This window comes from Hydra vulgaris, chromosome 08, assembly GCF_038396675.1.
Source record: "Hydra vulgaris chromosome 08, alternate assembly HydraT2T_AEP".
Classification (NCBI taxonomy): domain Eukaryota; kingdom Metazoa; phylum Cnidaria; class Hydrozoa; order Anthoathecata; family Hydridae; genus Hydra; species Hydra vulgaris.
This window is the reverse complement of record NC_088927.1, coordinates 47,192,767-47,210,940: the sequence shown is the minus strand read 5'-3', so window position 1 is coordinate 47,210,940 and position 18,174 is coordinate 47,192,767.

Genomic DNA, 18,174 nt, shown 5'->3' with positions numbered 1-18,174 from the left:
ATTTCTCTCATTTACATATTTAAAAGTATTCATTTCTAACATACATAAGTTTAACAATACGTTTTTAATTGACAATTGCTGCTTTAACTATTATTTAATACGAAGTTCAACTCAAAAAATTTACAAAAAGATAAGACCAAATTTATTTAGTCTTATCTATTTGTAAATTTTTTGTTTATCTGTAGAAAATGGTGGAAATTATTTTATTTCAGCCGAATATGTATTAAACAGTTTGCACTTTCGGCGGTTAAAATTATTCAGCAAACTTGTTTCTTTGTATGAAACTGATATTCATTGCTCACGCATACATTCAGACTGTTGCACAATGGATCTAATGGAAGAGGATATTACTTATTTAGGTGAATGGTTAATTAATGCATTCAATGAATCTAATAATGATCAGGAGAATGCTACCCTTTTTTATACGGCTGGCATGTACACCATTACTGCTTATATGTACAGCACAAGATCAATCCGGAGCGTGTGGTTGATACAACATCACAGTCAGCTAGTTCTGAATTTACAGATTATGTTTCACGTGGTAAATTACGTTATCTTGGTGATACTCTTTTCCAGTTTATTTGTTTTTGTTATTTACTGTTTAAAAGCGTTCCAAAGTCTGAAAAACGTTTTCAATGTGTTTTTTAAATAAATTATTTATATTCTTGCATTCAACATTACAATTTGATTTAAAAACAGACAGTATAGATATTACAAAAGTATCTTAATAATAACTAACTGAATCTTGAAAGGTGTTACGACCCTTGATAATACATCTGATATTGTTTCTTAATCATTGAGGGCAGTAAAAAAAAGAAACTCAATACTTAGTGGTCTGATTTTTTAGTTTATGTTGGTGATCTAATTAAAAAAGTTTTGAAATGTATTTATAGTTTTACATTTATTTGATTTAAAATTTATTTATAATTATATATTTATTACTATGACATGAATATATAATATAGTATAATAAATAATGATTGTTAATTCATTAACAGTGTCTTTATAAATTATTATTTACAGCTAACTTACAGTTATTTACAGATATTTTACACAGTTTCTTGGTAAAAAGTTGTTTTATTTTTAACACTTCATCAACACAATTTAACTTTTGTTTGAAAATAGTGATAAATAATTGAGCCATAAAATATTTTAATTATATTTCTGTTGATAATTATTTTTTTGTTTAATAATAAAAGTGTTTCGCTTTTTCTTTTTTTTTCATTAGCCTTTTCGTCAAAACTACATAAAATAAGAGTTTTGCGTCAGAATGTGTTCAGAATTTTTAAAGATATTTATTGTTTATATTTGTTTTAATTTGTTTTTTTGCGTTTTCTCTGTAAACGTTTTTTTAAACTTTGAGCAAGAATATCTTTTTAACTACTTGAGGATTGTGGCTAAAATTTTCAGCAACTATTTATCTGATTACTGTGAAAGCCAAAACGGGATTTTTAAAGTTTGCTGTTGTAAAAATATTGACGTTGTAAAGATATTGACGTTGGCAGCACACATTTTACATAAAAACTTAAATCGTTAACTTAAAATGCCGTCATTTTAGTACTATAAATGTTGTGATAGTGATTCTGGTCAAATCCTTTAATCAACGCGTTGTTAACCTTAGTGCAAAATTTTAGACTCAAACTCTGACTAGTTGGTAATAAATATTTGTTTAAAAATGCAGTTTAAAATTGCATATTTTTTGCTCACCCAGCATATTTTTGAGTACATTCAAAGTTTTTATTATATTTACTCTAAATGCATTTTTAATACAAATAGGTTTACAAATATAAATATATAAAAATACAAGTATTGCATTAAAATTAATTATTTTGACTGTTTAAATTTTTATGGGCTAGTACCACCTTAAGGCTAGTACCACCTTAAAGGCTCTCGTACTTCCGCAAGCGGCAATACTTTTCTCCATGCACAGCAAAATTTCTGGGAGAAAAAGAAGATAACTTTGTTTAGAGACAAAATTATCAAGATATTGAAACAACCACTGGATGCCAGGTTTCTCAAGCATATCCTTTTTTGGGAACGGCAAAATACAAAAATATATTAAGGATGTTATTCTTGACGTCGGCATCTTGATCCCTGTCAGAGACAAAACACAAACTAGGGACCTGTCTGGTAGAAAACTTTTGTTGAGAACCTTCTCAATCTCTGCATAGGCTTTGTAATCATCAAAAGCTCTTAGGTGTCAATTGAAGGAGCTTGAGTTGGCATAGGGCTCTTCAATAAGAATAAAACACGGAGACGTGTTTATATTCTTGAGAGCAGCAGGCATTACCGTTTTTGAGTCATTCGTTTGATAGCCATCTGCAGGACAAGAAGGTAAAGGCAGTCACTTATCTGGCCACATGGTGAGCTTCCGGCTGCTTAAAAAAGAAATTAGGCATATCTGCACCCAGGAAGGTAAACTAGTGGCTGGCAAAGATACTTGTAGTCTACTCTCTGAAAGTGTTTCTCTAAAGTGTTGTTGTGCAAAATTCATTTGTTCTAATTGCAAGTTGGTGAAAAGAGTACCTGGTTTCAGGGCCGGCGCAGGTAGGTGTCACGTAAAAAGAAAAAAAAAAAAAAAAGGTCCCCGAATTTTAAAATTTGCATACTCACTAGTCAACAATTGCCGACTAACTGTCAAAATTTACCGATTAATTTGTCTAAAAGGATCAAATTTGCCAACTAAATGAACTAAGGGACTAAGGGAAGGGGGTCGAACCCCTTTCCTCTTTCGCGCCGACCTTACCTGGTCTAAATGCATCCTGAAATCATTCAAATTTGACAATTCTTTCAATTTTATTAACTTCTGTGTATTTGCATCCATAGTTTCTGAAGGAAAACATAGAGGTGTTTGCTTAGACTTTTTGTCGTACTAAAACAAGTTCCACCACATGAGACATGTCAATGATATATGTGGTGTCTGCACAGTAGCCAAAAAATAGGCCTCCTAAATCATGAACAATGATTTAGGAGGTCTGTGTACCAGGAAACATTAAACTCTAGTTTTTCTACCTTTTTTTTATTCTTTCCCTTAATTTCTGAGCTTTTCATCTTGTGAGCGCGTTTTTTCCTCCATTATTTTAATTTTCAACAGATAAATATTTTTTTTTAAATGTGATATCGATACCCGCCATACTGACTATGGTTTGAAGCAGTGCTTTAGGAATTGATTGTCCTCTTTTTGAGCCTCTTTGTTTCTTGTTTTATCACTTTTCAAGTTAAGGTGGTAGTACCCCAAAAAACAGGCTAAAATTTTTTTTTTATTTCAAAATTTTAATTTTAACAATTTTCATTCATTTATCATGTCTACTCTTATAATAATTAAAAAAAATTAAAAAAAAAATATTCAAAAGACCTAAATTATTCTAATGGATTTGGTACTGAAAAATTAATCGCCTTAGCAACGGCCCTTAGAGATACATATCTTGCTATATCTTGAAAAATACAAGTCCAATTTATAAACTTCTTTTGTGTGCTTATGACTATATTGTTCCTTAAGAACTCTTGTTGATTTTTGATCTAATATCCATAAATTGAAACCTCATATTCGCTTCTACAAGGTAGAGATAATTACCCTTTAAGAAAATTATTTTGATTGATGGATTTATTTTTATAATTAGTTGATAAATGGGTTCAAAAAAAAGATATGCTAAAACAAGAGCAAAGAAAAGAAAGTTTCATAAATTGGAAAAAGATTCTCTAAATAATTCAAATGCTTTACAACAAACTGTTTTGTCTCCACATTCACCAAGTAATTTAAGTGGATCGACATCTGGAAAAAAAATAAACTTGTCTTATTTAGATGTAGAAAACTTTGATTGTATAGAAAAAGAGTGTAATATAATTAGGAACTCAAATATATTTTCACGTTTGTTGAAAACAATTGGAAGATGCCGAGAATGTTACTCGTCAATCAATATTGTACACGACATTAATAAAAAAGAGGGTCTTTCTCACACCTTCCAAATTTCTTGTCAACATTGTACATGGATGATGAACTTTTTAACTTTAAGATCAATAGAAAATAAAAATGAACTAATAAAGGTAAAAAAATGAAAGAAGTTAACCTACGTACAGTGTTAGCTTTTCGAGAAATGGAGCAAGGATACACAGCAATCAATACTTTTTGTCGTTTAGTGAATATGCCTCCTGGTATGACTAAACGTGGTGACCATAATATTAATAACAAACTTCACCCTGCTTACATTGAAACCTCTAGGGAGAGTACAAAAAAAGCCTCAGAGGACATACGTAGGGAAAAACTTGGTGAAAATTATGATGAATCATTAATTGTAAATATTGCTGTTAGTTTAGATGGTTCATGGCAGCGCAGAGGATGCTCCTCAATGAATGGTATAGTCACAGCAATATCTCATGGAAAGTGTATTGATGCTGCTGTCCAGACAAAAAGTTGTTACCCCTGCAAGATATGGTCAAGAAGAAAAGGTACTCTGGCTTACGAGAACTGGGAAGATCACACATAACTGCAAGATCGATCATAAGGGTAGCTCAGGAAGTATGGAATCTGTAGGCACTGTACAAATATTCAAGCGATCTATCAAGGAGCTTAAACTCAAGTACCTCACATACATTGGAGATGGAGATACCAAGTCTTATATGCAAGTTTGTGATGCAAATCCATACCCAGGTATGTGATGCAAATCCATACCCAATTATTAAGAAAGCAGAGTGCATTGGACATGTACAGAAGAGAGTTGGTGCAAAACTACGAATTTTGCGAGATCGTTACAAAGTTTATACATTATCAGATGGAAAATACATCAGTGGGAAAGGAAGATTAACTGATAAATGGATAAATTCTCTTTAAAACTATTATGGTATAGCAATACGCCAAAATATTGATAGTCTATATGGGATGAAAAAGGCTGTTGCTGCAGTACTTTTTCACTCCGCACAATCTGACAACTTAGAGCAATAACACCAGTTTTGCCCTAAAGGTTCAAGTTCATGGTGTAAGTATCATTCAGACCAGAAAAATTACAAATCAAAGTGTATCCCAAAAGCTATAATTGAACTCATTAAACCAATTTTTTCTTACAAAGATCTTGGCAGTGATGAATTGCTCAAGAAATGTTTGCATGGACAAACTCAAAATGTCAATGAATCGCTAAATGGGATGGTTTGGACTCGCGCACCCAAAAGAGTACATGTGGAAAGAACAGTCGTTAAGATTGCTTTGGCCTCTGCAATAATTGCTTCAATAATGGAGTTAAGGGTTTACTACCAGTGTTTGAAAAATGTAATGTTGTGCCAGGATATTTTACAACAAAAAGTTCTCTAAATGTAGATTATGTACGCGTTAAACAGAATAAGATAAAAAGTACAGGTGCAACAAAAAACAGGAGAAAAAAAGCTAAGAGCTATTAAAAAAGGTTTTATTGACCAATATAACGAAGCAGGTGTTACATACAACAGTGGTGGTTTTTAGTAGGTTTAATTGTGTAAAAAACTTTTTTTTGAAAAGTATTTTTTTAAATTGTGTTTTTCTAGCGACTCACTTTTTGCGTATCTTTTAATTTTTTAACAAAGATAACTTTTCAACCGCTCATTGGAATTCTATCAAATTTTTAGCAACTATTCCTGAGTGTATTTGTGATTTGCTGAACCAAAGAAAGTTAACTTTTTTTTATATTAAACTATTAAAATTTTAACAAGCTGTACTTATATTTTTTTCTTTTTATTAATAGAATTTATTGATTTTAAAGTTATTAAGTGTTGTTTATTGTATAATTATTAATTCAGGACATTTTTTGAACATCTATAAAACCACTTATAAAGTTTGGTTTATAGAACATGTATGGTTCTCAAGATATTCTTGTTAAAAAAGTTCCATTTTTTGGCCTAAATTTTGCTAATATATGCGCATAATTATTGAGCAGGGGGTAAAAAAAATTAGTTTTGTTATTTTTTTTAATGAGTTAATCTAACACTTCAGAAAAATGCAAATGTTTCCATATAATATTAAGTTTTAAATTTTTTTTCTCTTAAAGGGTACTACCACCTTAAAGATGTTGGCGTTCTAAACTGGGAAAAAGAAGTTGCTTTCATTTAGAAAGCTGTTTACTTTCTTCCAGTAACTTCCTTCTAGTAGACTTTAAGTCTTGAGTCTTTTTAGGGATTGGTTATCATTGATTTTATTGGTAATTTTGTTTTAAATGTGCCGCTCTGTGAGTATATAATTGTTGTCGAATCTCACAAGTTTTCTAGCTTTCCTATATTCTCTTCACACTTTCCTTCTGCTAGTTTGCTGCATTTCAGATAGTTTTTTCCAGAAGCAAGGGCACATTCAACTTTAGAGTTCATCTTGGTAGTGCTAAAAAATGTGAAATGGTTAAGAACAAATAAACAGATAAAATTCAGAAACTTTTCAGATGTTACCTAGTTTCTTTTCTAAAGTTACCTAGTTTCTTTTCTTTCTTGAGCTTTTAAAATTTTAAAATTTAAGCATTTTTCCATTGCTGATTGTGAAGTTGATCTGGAGAAAAGCTTTACAGTGGAAAGCCTAATATATAAAACTGTCCACGCTTTCTTGCGGCCTGTCTCAAATCTTCAGCTAGATTTAGTATTGTATTCTGGTGTTTTTTTCCTGAAGACATTTTCAGAAAATATAGCTGATAGTACAAATTGTAAGTTTATATATATTTATAAATTTATAGTAAAAATTATAGCTTACCCAGAGGGCACGGAGCGTAAAAAAGACGTCCTTTGGACGTTCAATCCGTCCCATTGAAATTCTAAACGTCTTTTAAACGTCTTTTTTGCGTCCAATAAATTTTTTGTCCAAAAGAGATCCAGAATGCTTTATTAAATCAAAATTAAATTAGTTAAATCACGCAATCATCAAGACTTATTTATTTTTTTGATTGAAAACGCATTTTTAATACAAACGAATAAATATATATAAAAACGTTTTAAGTCATTTTTTTTTTATATTTGACTTTTTGATGAAAATTTGTTCTTTGAAGGCAGTTCCACCATTGTTTATTAAAACATTCTAAGTAAGACCTCTCCGTACACGTGAATAGAGAGCTAAAATATTGTCTGTAAACTAAAAGGTTCTAGGTCAGTGACTTAGAAGGTTTTTGTTGGCAGCACTGAGAAAACCTGCTGTGTTCTGTTGGTAGCTGTCAGATGTTTTTAATCCAATTTTTGTGTTGTTTTGTTTACGAGTTTGAGATTATTTGGGCTTATTTTATTATTCATCTCGTTGTTTTAATGAAAAAGACTTATAATGGATGAAGAACCTAGTACTAGCAGTGAAAGAAAGGTTATGAAATGAGGCTATGTGGAAATAGAAAATGTTAAAGAAGTTAAAGTGAAAGGTAAAGAGTACATTGACTACAAAAGAAGAACTGTACCTGCTACTACTGTTGAAACTGATTGCAGGTGAGATTTGTATTGCAATTTCGATACCCAATTAGCCTTTCAACAATTTGTTTAGGCCTATCATAGCATATCATGCAACATGTTTTTATAAAAACGTCTTAGACAAAACTAATCCGACACGTTCCACATTGTTCCATTTAGGCTAGTGAATTGACCTTAACCAGTTATGTTATAGCCGTATTATTCAAACATCATTTTTTAGAGTTTGGCTATGGCATTAAGGCATACCTCGAACTTTTATATCAGCATAACCTAATGAGATATTTTGATTTCGGATGCTCGAAGAAATGTACGGAACGTCTGAAAACCAGAGCGACGAGATCTTCGCACGCATGAGATTGTTAGAGACAAAAAACGAGCAAGATTTGTTTCTACAATCGTTGATTACAAGCATGAAGGTGAAAACTCATCGACACAGAAAGGAAGGTGCCGAAGGAAGAGTAGCTCATGACTTTTAATTTACATACGAGGTTTTGGTTGGGAATGCCAAAGAAAGGTATGTGTGGATGCCGTTAAAAGCCTTTATGATATTAAAATTATTCGTATTCGACAATTGCGCTCACTGTTGGTATTAGGAAAATCACCAAAGGACCTTCGAGGAAAAAAATTAGGAACAAATGCAATCAGGGGCAATGTAAGACTTCTGATAAGATAAGTTGTCCGGTGAAACAGAGCAAATATGCGGGTAAAATTATCCTTTACCTAGGTGCTAGACTAAATGTCAACACTTTGTACTCAATGTTTAAAGTAAAACATCCTGATCCAAAATGTAGCTTAAAATTTTTTCTTAGCTACTTTATTGACGACTTTACAATAAGATTTGGCCGTCCCCAGATAGACTTGTTGCACCTGTGAGGAGCTTAATTTAAAATTACGAAGCCTTCATCTCAGTGAGGCAGCAAACCTTTGATTTTTAATAGCTTTTTGTACAAAAACTGAATAAATATATAAAAGACAAGCTTTTGGTTATTATCCTTAACACATCTAAACAAAAAGGTTCAGACAACTTTAGCTGTTTATAACACATATATATATATAACAAATTTTGATATATATTTTAACAAATCTAATATTTAAAGATGTCAAAAAGCAGCCAGATTTTTTTTGAATTTATTAAAGTTACAATTTTAGATTTAATAAGTTTTTTCTCGTTCCCCGAAAAATAGTATAATATACATCGATTAAATGTAAAAGAACTTGATGAACAGGAAAATGTAAAATGAGTTTTTTATGGCATCTTGGATTAATAAATGAAAAGCGAATAATAGAAAGGTTCTTGCTTTTATATATATATATATATATATATATATATATATATATATATATATATATATATATATATATATATATATAAATAAGTTTATTATGCTGTGAGCATATATTCAGCAAGAGTGCTAATATATATATATATATATATATATATATATATATATATATATATATATATATATATATATATATATATATATATATATATATATGTATATATATAGTTTTTATATATTTAAATACTTAAGAATCGTGTTAACATTGATACAGATATTGAAAGAAATAGTTTAAAACTGAGTATATGATATACTATATATATTTATACTAATTATATACTTAGTTCTTGATATGGTATATCAAGTATAATACTTGATACACTATATCAAGAACCAAGTTCTGACTATTTGAAAAATTTAGACATTGCAGAATCCTACGATGAATGATATTTTTCAAAATAAAAACCTTTTAATGATACAGAGAGTTTATCCTGATAATTCAATAGCATTCAATATATTTAATTGAAAACTTTTAGGTTGTGCTATTCAAAATAATTGGACCAGTACATTAGTTAATGAATTTCTTGAAATTATACAAAATCAAGGTTTGGAACTTTGTGAAGATTCAAGAAAAAATTTAAAAAACACCTATAGATATAACCAAGTTATACCTATTGGTGTTTTTAATATTTTTCCTGCATCTTCGATATAAACAGTTATTAACTGTTCCTGAAATGGGTGGTGGTACTCTTATTCTGAAATACAGGCAAGTATTAGAAACATTTTTTTTTAATTTTATTTTGTTATGGTTTACCTTTATTTAAATTCTCTAGTAAACAATTGTGGCTAATATTTTAATATATTGCTTTCATTATTTTAATATTTGTATTGTTGGCATTTATTTTAATGAAACCAAGCCTTATTCAGTTACTAAATACGACAGTAATACAAAATGGTTTTCTATACAACAAAAAATATAAATGTCAAGTCATTCTTTTGTGCGATGTTCCAGCTAGATTGTTTTTGAAATCTCATAATGTGGAAAGTGTTCCGTTTATGGAACTATAAAAGGAATAATTGTATTTAAAAAGGAAATTTTCTACCCACCTATCTCTTATATAAACCAACTGTTACAACAGGTTTAATTTTTGAAATTAAACTCATTTGTTAGAGACTTATCCTACTCTTAAAATTTGAATCTTCTCCAAAAAAAATCACACAAAAGAATAAAGACATTAGTTGTACCAAACATGTCAAAGTTTGCTTTAAATAATCCTTTAGAAGATAAATGTAATTAATTTATCTATTTCATTTATCGTTCTTTAAAAAATCCAAAAACACATAATTAAAATTAATATTTATTATTTGATAAAACTTATTTTTTAGTTACTTGTCTAACTTCAAATAAGAATGAGAAAAATGTATTTAAAGATGGAAGTGAGTTAATATTTTTTTTTTATATGAATGAATTTTTGATAATTGATGGTTTTTAGTTTTAATATTTAGTAAAAAAATATATAACACAGCAAACATTTAAAAAGGAATTTCATTGGACCTATATAGGCATTTTAGGTGGTTGCAGTTTTGGTCATCGTATACTTAATGGACCATTAGTGGCAGCAACCAAAAGTGGATAATATGAATAACCACTATATCACTTGATGGAATGTTATCGGCTGGCCACTTAAGAAATTTACTAACTCCATTGAACTGCTCAAAATGCCTATATAGGTCCACTGCAACTTCACGACAACAATGTTTGCTGAGAAAGTTTCAATATGTAGTCATTTATTTATTGAAATGTATTTTCAGGGTTCCCAATCCTCCTTAAAAACCTTAAATATCCTTGGAAATTAATTCTCCTTAAAAGTCCTTAAACAACCTTAAAAAATGTTAAAATTTGACTGCTCTCCTTAATTTACTTTTCTATAAATTTTATTTTACTTAATATTTAACAATTTATTTATAAGCATATATATGTATTGGTCAAAAACACGTTTCTATTTAGTAATATTACGCTACATTTTTGTTTGGTATTTCAAAAGCTCACATTACATTAATATGTATTTAAATATGCATTTAGAAATCTATAATTGAGTTTGAAGTTTTTGTGTTTAATTTTGTTTTAAATTGAAAAAATTTTATTTGCTTAAATGTATTTAACCCTAAACTTAATTTTTATTTTCGCCTTCGCTTTTAAAAAAATAGAACATTGTTTTTAGCTATGGTTTATTTTATGTAATGGTTAATGTAATATAGTTTATTTTATAATTAAATAAACAAGTCTATTATGTATGTAACGCTACTTTTTGAGTTAATTTTTATACAATATTTCAAGGGAGTTATCAAGTATAGTATATATAGTATATATAAGTATAATAAAGTTTTTTTATATATATTTTTATAAGCAATTTAATTCATTCAGCTCCTTCAAAGTTTTAAAGTCTGTGATACAAAATTTTGCTTTTCCCAAAAAAAAAAGTCAAGGAAAATATATGAAGTCAATGATAAATCTTTATGTTTTACAAAGACTAATGTGTGTAATAATTTTTTTTGTAATAATTATCTTGGAAGTTATTTTAAGTATATAGGTTTCTTTTTCTTTGTAAATTTATTTTTTTAATACTCCACTATACTCAAAATAGCTACCTAGTCAGTTCAGCAAGTAAAGAAGAGCATTTAAAATTTCCTTTTCAAAGGATGAAGTTAATAAGATTTTAAATTAGTTGTTTATATATATATATATATACAGGGTGGCCCATAATTAGTGTCCCATCTTAAAAAAGCAATTCCTTGAAAACTAGGGATGGAAAACTATTAATTTTGCTTTGGTTTTTGATATTATTATATATTTTGATCTATTTACTGCTGCCTTCACTCACTTTACTTGTTTTTTTAGCAATGACAAGACCATCACCATATCGGCAAAGTATTATTGATTTTCATGAGAAAGGAGTTTCGACACGCGGACATCCAGACTAGACTCAAAGTGCCGCGAAAGCTTGTTTATAGAACAATTCAACGCTTCAAAGCATTGAGAACAATGTCAGATCGTCCACGCAAAGGAAGAAAGCGCTCCGTGGTGACTGATGCAAAAATCAAGCAAGTTCGTGAACGGGTGCGCCGCAACCCAGAACGCAGTATGCGACAAATGGCCAAACAGCTCCAAATTTCTCGAAGTTCTCTTGGAAGAATTACCAAGGATTATCTAAATTTGACAGCTTACAAGAAAAATCCTGCACAGCTTTTGTCTCAGGCATCAAAGCAGAAGCGCAAGGATCGCTGCAAGGATCTCCTCGCCCGTTTCGCCAACAACGCTCATCTCAACATCGTTTTCACAGACGAGAAGATTTTTACAGTTCAACAACATCACAATGTGCAGAATGATCGTGTCTACGCTTCCTCAAAGCCTAATATCACAATACAAAAGGCAGCACATCCTCTTTCAGTAATGGTGTTCGCGGGTATCAGTGCCACCAAGAAGACACCATTGATTTTTGTTCAACAAGGCGTTAAAGTAAAAGCCCAAAACTATCTGAATGACGTTTTGATCAAAGAAATACTTCCATGGAGTCAAAAGGAGCTTCGTAGACATTGTTGGACATTCATGCAGGATAGTGCTCCAGCCCACAAAGCCAAAATTGTGCAAGATTGGCTCGGCCGAAACACCCCCGATTTCATCAAGCACAATGAGTGGCCTCCAAGTAGTCCCGACTGCAATCCAATGGATTACTCAGTGTGGAGTGTTCTGGAAGCTGAAGCGTGCAAAAAACCGCATAAAACGATTGATTCTCTGAAGAAAGCGCTTCAAAAAACATGGGATTCGCTTTCACCCGCCTACTTGCGTGCCACCGTAGATGACTTTCCAAAGCGTCTTGAAGCTTGTGTGAAAGCCGATGGTCGACATTTCGAAAAAAATCTTTAAATTTTATTTGATATTGTTAATAAATTGTTTATCAAAAAGTTTTATGTGTTTTCCATTCCTAGTTTTGAAGGAATTGAGTCTTTAAGATGGGACACTAATTATGGACCACCCTGTATATATATATATATATATATATATATATATATATATATATATAAAATTAATTTTATATATATATATATAATTAATTATATTTATATATATAAAGTTAATTATATATATATATATATATATATGTATATATATATATATGTATATATATATATATATATATATATATATATATATATATATATATGTATATATATATATATATATATATATATATATATATATATATATATATATACATATATATATATATATAAATACATATAATATATATATATATATATATATATATATATATATATATATATATATGTATATTAGGGTGGTCCTTATTTTCGAAAGTTCATATTTTTTCAAAATTATTTGTAATTTTGTTCAGTTACACCAAAACATTAAAAATACAAAATTTCAGCTTAATCCGATAATATTAACACATAATAGCATTGGCCACATAATAGCATTGGCCACATAATAGCATTGGCCACAATAATAGCATTGGCCTTAAAGTTTCATGCATCTGACTGTCTAACATGCTATGACGATGCTATGCGCAACTAACCACCAAGTGCATTCTGAATTCGCTACAAGCGCAACTACAAGTCTCTACAAGTCAATTTTGTTTTTACCTATTATTTGTTCAATGCTACATCGTTTTAGTTTCGTATATGAAGTGCATAAGAAAAGACGTGCTATATAAGTAATTGATAAAAGTGCTAAAATGTCCACTTTTCGGAAAAATATTTATCTAGTTGGAGTGATGAAAAATCAAATCTGCGGTAGTAAATTACCATGTAAACGAGATGTTTTGAGTGTACTTTTTTATAACATGAGAGTGGTAAATTTAAATCTTAATGACAGCAGTGCTTTAGTTATTGATGAAGTGGTCATTTTTTGGAAAAAAGCAAGAATCCCAGTTCAAAACCGTTCAAACTGTATTTCGAAATTAAAATCTTTGTACGATAATGTCAGAAATTTAGAAAAATCTAAAAATAGAGATACTGAACGGCAGAGAGAAAAAGAAAACGATTTTAAAGAAGATTTAGACAACCTTTCCGATATTGCCACCTTAAATGCGTTAAATGAGATTAAAATCGCCGAAGATAAAGAATTTTTAATTAAGCAAAGGGAGAAAGGTAGAGTAGGTTGTATGTTGGGAGTATATATCAAATTATTACGTAAGGAAAAGCGGAAAGAAGAACGCACATCTGCAGAGTTGAAAAGAAAAGAAGATTTGTTGAAAAATTCTAGTTGTTCGATTGCATATTTTGAAATGGAAGATAAAGAAAACGAAGATTCACAGAAAAAGTGATAAATCAAGACAACAGTGAAGATGACACATATTTAATATCGGAATCTGAACAGGGTCCATCTTCAAACAAGAGAGGACGAAAGACGTTAATGACACCTCGCCTGGCCGCTGCTTGAACAAATGTAAAGTGAGTGACAGGGATGCAATGCATATTATTTCTGCTGTCCTAGAAGCTCTTAATATAGATATCACTAAATTTGTTCTCAATAGATCGTCTATCAAAAGAAATAGAGAGATTTTGCGGAAAAATAAAATATTCATCAATAAAATCGGTAGGAAATGATGCAAAATTTATTGAAGTGCATTGGGATTCCAAATTATTGCCTGATATCACAAAAAATGAGAAAATTGATCGGCTTCCTGTTATTGCGGTTGGTTTAGATTTTGAACAATTATTAGGAGTACCAGTAATTGCATCATCAGGAGGATCGGAAGTTTGCTCTGCTGTGTTCCATATCACTGATGAATGGAATTTAACCGAAAAAATTCAATCCTTTTGTTTTGATACTACAGCATCAATAGGGCGAGATATTTTGTGGCTTCCATGCCGATACCATATATTTGAGGTCGTTTTGGCTGGTGTATTCACGAGGACAAAAGCAATTGTAGCATCCGGCTCTGAAATTGCTCAAATCAAAGCACTAAAAGAAAACTGGAAGAATATTGATAAAATGAAATTTTTACATTATACCAGCGATGAAGCCGTTTGTAATGCACTGAAAGATGTAGCGCCCGAAATTATTTATTTTGTGAAACAGAAACTTGCAGAAGAGTATCCACGTGATGACTACAAGGAGTTTTTGCAATTGACGCTCATTTTTTTTGGAGATAAAACAAACCCGGTGCATATCATTTAGCGAGATAGACATCCATCTCGCTAAATGATATGCACCGGGCCCCCGGTGCATATCATTTAGCGAGATGGATGTCTAAAGCGATTTATTGTTTAAAACTTTTTTTATTTCGCGATCAAATGAAAATGAGAAAGGATAATTCAAAACTGAATGCAGAAATTTGCGTTTTCGTTGTATACTGTTATGTAGAGGCCTGGTTTTCAGCAACGAATACTACAGGAGCTCCCCTAAATGATATATATTTTTTGAGAAAATTGGTTAAATTTAAAAATATTAATAAAAACATTGCAACCATTGCAATAACAAAATTTTTAAACCATTTATGGTATCTAAGTGAAGAGTGTGCTGCCATGGCAATATTTGACGATAGAATTGAGAGAGTTGAAAAAATTAGAATGGCTCAAAAAATTATGGAATGTGCAAGTAAAAACATAGAGACTGTGAATGAAAAAGAAGAAGAAAATGAAGAGACAGAAGTCATTGAGAAAAAACTATCGTTGCAAATCCGAGATGTCCAAAATTTTGTTCAAAAAGATCTACCAACTGAATTATTGTCCGCCAATTCACTTCAGTTATTTAAACGATTCGGTATTTGTGTTGAATTTCTTCAGGACGATTCGCTGAATTGGGAAAACAGAGAGGATTATCGCACAGGAAAAAATATCATTTCAACCTTAAAATGTACAAATGATATTGCAGAAAGAGGAGTGAAGTTGATTGAGGATTACAATGAAAAAATGACGAAAAATGAGCATCAAAAATAATTTTTGATACTGGTATGTATAAACAAATTTAATTTTTTGTTAATTTTTTCTTGAACACACTCTATAGGCTAGGTTTAGAAAACACATTCAATATTATTTTTATTTTATTCAGGTTGTTCAGGAGTACCGGAGAGAGTTCCCAGTCGCTACAAAAGGAGGCTTACTTTAATCCAAAATATGTATCTGAAGTGGATGTATCATTTCAATAAATAAAAAATATAGTATTAGGATAAACTAAATCTTTATTTTACGTTTTCATTTTAATTAGTATGTTTTTATACTAAAATTTAAAAAAAAATGCGTAATTTTATGTTTACAGTCGAGCGTACATTGTCGTTCCTATAGGTAACTGCCTTACATTAAATCTCACAACTTCAGCGTCGATGCGGCACGTGTTAATATTAACCGATTGAGCTGAAATTAGGTATATTTTCATGTCTTATATAAAGGTACATTCTGGCAAATAATTTCAAAACAATTCGAAAAAAAAATGTTTTCCTTATAAACAAGGACCACCCTAATGTATATATGTATATATATATATATATATATATATATATATATATATATATATATATATATATATATATATATATATACATATATATATATATATATATATATATATATATATATATATATATATATATATATATATATATATATATATATATATATATATAAACTTAATTAATTTTTATGTTTTTATAAACTTTATTGTTAAAAATCATATATTTAAAAAAGTTATGAAGTTTTTTTCAATTTTTCTCATGTTACTAACAATTTAGTTAGTAGCCGGAAATTTACTAGAAAAAAAAAAAATTACGGCTATGATTAATCTTTTTGTTTTCTTTAATTTTAAACTATTATTACTTTTCAAGTATGTATTTGACTCCCGTTATTATCAATACCTCGTAGGAATAGGATTTGGAGGAGGTAACAGCCTCTTCCCCCATATTTATCTAAGTAATTCAACGGCTTAAAAGCAGTGAAAAGTCTTATAGAAAGATTTCAATAACTAAGCGTTCTGTTGGAATGGTTCAAAACGCTCTTAAATTAAAAATGAGTGGAAACTAGAGGTCGCAAAAGAAAAACAAATTACAGAGAAGATAAATTAATTATTGGTGAAGCTAAAAAAGATCCATTTATCTCCAGCAACACCATTAAAAAATGTAACAGCACGATAAGAAGGCGTTTAGTTGAAGCTTCGTCATAAATATTCTGCATGGATAAATAAGAAATGGGGCACAGTTTTGTGGATAGATGAATTTAAATTAAATATCTTTGGATCAGATGGTAAGAAGTTTGTCCGCAAACCACCAAATAGAGAGTTTGACACACATTACACTAAAAAAACACTTAAATTTGGTGGTGGAAGCATTATGGTGTGGGGATGTTTCTCGTCATCTGATATTGGTCCTATCTATTTAATAACAGAAAGCTTTGACAGCTAATATTTATACTAATATACTTAAAGAAATAATGCTTCCATAGTGAGGATAACATGCCACTGCTTTGGATATTTTAACAAGATAATGATCCAAAACATACAGCTTCTATCAAAAAGAGATGGTTCCAAAATAATGGTATAAGACTATTGGACTGGCCAGCACAATCGCCAGATTTAAATCCAATAGAAAATTTATATATATGTATTTTATTTATGTGTGTTTGTATGCGTGTGATATGTGTTTGTGGTTCCTACAGCAATAAAGAACTTTAAAATACTGTTGGCAATATTCTTAAGCGCGCACCTGATTCTAAAAGATTGTGAATGACGTCAAGTGTTCGAACAGTCGGTTCTTGGAAATTAACTAGTGCATGAAGAAGTTTAAAAAAAATTATAATTTATAAAACTTAGCACAATTATATTATTAAAAAGTTTAAGCAAATTTTTATTGTTTACTTATTCTCAAAACATTTTGTGAAAGCATTAATTTAAACCTTCCCTATAAATAAAATTATGCGAAAACACGTATTTTAGACGTCGACATGAGGACGGCTTAACTAGGTTATTTAATAAACGTCATTTGCCGTTTCCATTAAGCGCTAATTCCGAATGTCCTAAATTCACGACTTTTAGAAGTCTGAAAAACGCGTCTTTATTCCGTCCTTAAAAGACGTCCTAATTACGTCTTAAAAAGACGTTATTTGGAGTTACCATTTAGAACCAGTTCTGAACGTCTTAATAAAGTCGCAAAAAGACGTCTTAGTTACGTCCTTATTAAGGCCTATAAAGACGTCATCTGTCGTTGCCATTTAGAACCGGTCCCGAATGGTTTAAAAAAACTTCTTTTCGACGTCACATAAACGTCGGCGTGTCTACTGGGTACAGTTCAGTTTTTTCGTAACAACAAATAATATAGCTAAAAAATCCTTTTTTTGCAAAGCAAAAAAAAAAATGCGTATTTAATATAGCATACACCTGCTGTTTTATATTATAATTATCTTCACTACAACAAATTATTTGCATAAAAGGGCCATCCATAAAGTACGTACGAAGGTATGGGGATTTTCCCAAAAGCGTACGAACGTGTAC